Source organism: Oncorhynchus kisutch, linkage group LG12 (assembly GCF_002021735.2).
Source record: "Oncorhynchus kisutch isolate 150728-3 linkage group LG12, Okis_V2, whole genome shotgun sequence".
Taxonomy (NCBI): Eukaryota; Metazoa; Chordata; class Actinopteri; order Salmoniformes; family Salmonidae; genus Oncorhynchus; species Oncorhynchus kisutch.
The window spans coordinates 56504416-56507443 of NC_034185.2; positions in this window are offsets into that span (position 1 = coordinate 56504416).

Consider the following 3028-nt stretch of genomic DNA (forward strand, 5'->3'; position numbering starts at 1 on the left):
GGGCTGTCCCTCCCTGCTGCTGATCTCCACAGTGACCTGCTCAAAGGGTTCCAGGACTCTGCACACCTCCACCACCACCTCCCATTCCACTTAGGTCAGAGCATCAACAGGTGTATTGACAATGGCCAGGGTAGAGATGATGGCATCCTTCGACTCAAGAAACCGCTTCAACAAATAAAATGTTGAATTCCACCTTGTAGTGCAGTCTTGTTTAGGCCTCAGCTCAGGCATCCCAATCTGGCCTTGTGTAGACTTTAGTTTTTCAGAACCTACTGTGCTCCTGTGGAAGTATTCCAGCTGATTTCACTTTGTCCACAGTGGGCTTCATCACCTTCAAAGCATCTCTTACAATCAGGTTGATTGTGTGGGCAAGACATGGATGATGGGTCCATTTTAACATTTTCATGGCTTTGGTTATGTTAGCTGCATTGTCGCTAACACAACAGACCACTTTTCCATCTATTTGCCATTCTCTAGCCACTCTCAACAGTTCCTCTGCCAAGTTCTCTGAGGTGTGTCTGTCGACTGAACACAAAGCAGTCCAGAAGACAGCTAATCATCAAAACAATCTTCAAAGAAGTGACATGTAACCAACATTTAAGGAGTGGTTACCCTTGATGTCCTGCAGTCAGTGGTGAGGCAAACTGCAGTAGCTTTTTGGACTCTTTCCCACACTGAACCCTGTGTGCTCTCGTACAGTTGTGGAATAAGTGATTTTGAAAGGGTTTTCCTGCTTGGAATTGTGTACATTGGATTTAGACTATTGCTATAATTTCTAAAACCTCTGTCCTCCACGATCGAAAATGTCTAGAAATCGGTGGCAATCATTTTAGCCAATGCAATATCAATTTGGCATTGTTTTGCTAGACATAGACTTTGGCATAAACTGGTCCATAGAAGACTGCGTTGCTGTGGGTCGCGGAGTAGGACTACTTGACTGAGTGGATACATCTCCACGTGTGGAGGTGCTGGCTCCACCACTATCACTAGCAGGCCCGCTAGTTTCTCGAAGCTCCGCTACAGCTAGCTTCATAGTTGTGTGCACAGTTCGCATATGCCGGTGTAGGTTGTGCATAGAACCGGCTTTATATGAGATTTTGTTTTGGCAAATTCTACACTGGGCTCTAATGTTGTCTACATTATTAAAATGCATCCAAATGCTACTGTGCTTCTGAATCCAGCTGTTGTTTTCACAGCTGTCCTTCCTCTCTCTCCTCAGCTGCTAAGTGTGTGACTGTGAGTGAGTTGGCTCGACCCTCCCTCACGCATCTTTGGTTCATTGGTTGACACCAATTATTCATATCTTTATTTTTTTTATTTTTTTTATAAATTTGGCTCTTCTGATATGCGAGCCGGCTCCCAACATTCACCTACAAGAGCTCTTAGAGCCGACTCGTTTCGCGAACGACCCATCACTAGTTTGTGAATGTGAGAGCAGTGTGAGAAGTCAATGCACTGTAAATGATTGCCCTTCACACAATTGTTTTCTATACAAAACAAGGATTTTAGCCCTGTATTTCAACACCTCTTTTTCTCCTGCCTAGCCCAGATGATCAAAGGACTAGGCTATTCCATCCTAAACAATAATAATTGAATGGCAATGTAAAACCATACAAACATAGACAACTGTGTCCACCCAAATCCTGTTCGGAGATCAACAACCATGACTGAACAGGACTGTTAACAGTGTCACCTGTTCTAAGGAGCTCTGTGCCAGCTGCCATTCTCGTCACAGGGCCCGAGTTGGAGCAGCTATTCACCGTGTTATTAGTCTCTGTTGTAAAAACAAGGTAAACCTGTGTTCTTGGTCATGGCAGACTAAGTAGACTTCTCATAGCGGATGAGGAATTGACATTCTAGAATATGTTTATTTGCACATTGTGTATTGTGAAAAGTATATGCACACGTATAATTTCTACTTTTTTTAACATAAAAATACTGTCTATCCTGAACTGTATGGTTACCTGATACCTTTGTAAACAAACTCATTGTGTATTTATTATTTCTCTATTTTCTTTCTCTCTGCTTTATTGGGAAGGGCTGTAGTAGGCATTTTCCTGTTAGTCTACTACACCTGTTGTTTACGAAGCATGTGACATTTGATTTGAACTGTGCCAGGTGCTGGCTAGTAGAAATAAACAAGGTAGATGGGGACATCTAGTGATTATAATTTGAAGTACATCTCCTGAGAAATTGCTCAGTTGACTATGAATCTTTCAGACAGTCTCAGTGGTATTTCTCTGTCTCTATGCTGTAGAGAACATATAATGTGCTTGGACTGTGTGCCAATACTCAGATATCAAACTTGGGTATTAATTAATAGATGTGCAACACCCAAAATGGGATTCAAAATACTACCTCAGCGATTTGATTTCCTAGATGCAATGGTAGGCTATACTGTAATAGAGATAGTCTTCAATGATTGTGATTTTTGTCTATGCTTCACAATAGATATAAAAGTCAGGCTTTATGTTTTTACTCATGATCAAAGGTGTGATGAAGACTTGTCCTCTGGAGGTCGACTTTAGGCAGCCATGTCAAAACCAAACGATCATCGTCAAACACACGGTCAGAGGCTGGTTGTGGTGAGTCAGACCATTCTGCTGTAAACGAGTGGTCTTTACTGGCTAACTGTTCTTTGTCTAACAAGATAATACCTGTGGAACTACCATGCCCCAAGGAGACGAGGTGGGAGACTGTCTTGTCTTCACCCGAGTCAGGTGCGAGTCACACACTGGTGGTGCAACAGGGTGGGAGGGAGAGTTCGTACAGTATGGAAATCAGATTACCTCGAAGAGAAAAATATACATTTGTATATCTAATCATTACGTCTAGCTTGAATAACTACAACATTTATTTTTACACAACTCAACCCAGTTAGTAGGCTAATATGTAAAGTAGTAGGCTGCCTTTTCATTTGTATGTGCTTCAACAACAACAACAAAACAGCATCTGCCTGTCTCTGCAAGCCGTAACATGTAATGAATGACTAGCATCATCACTATGGGCGGCCGTCTGGGTATCGATG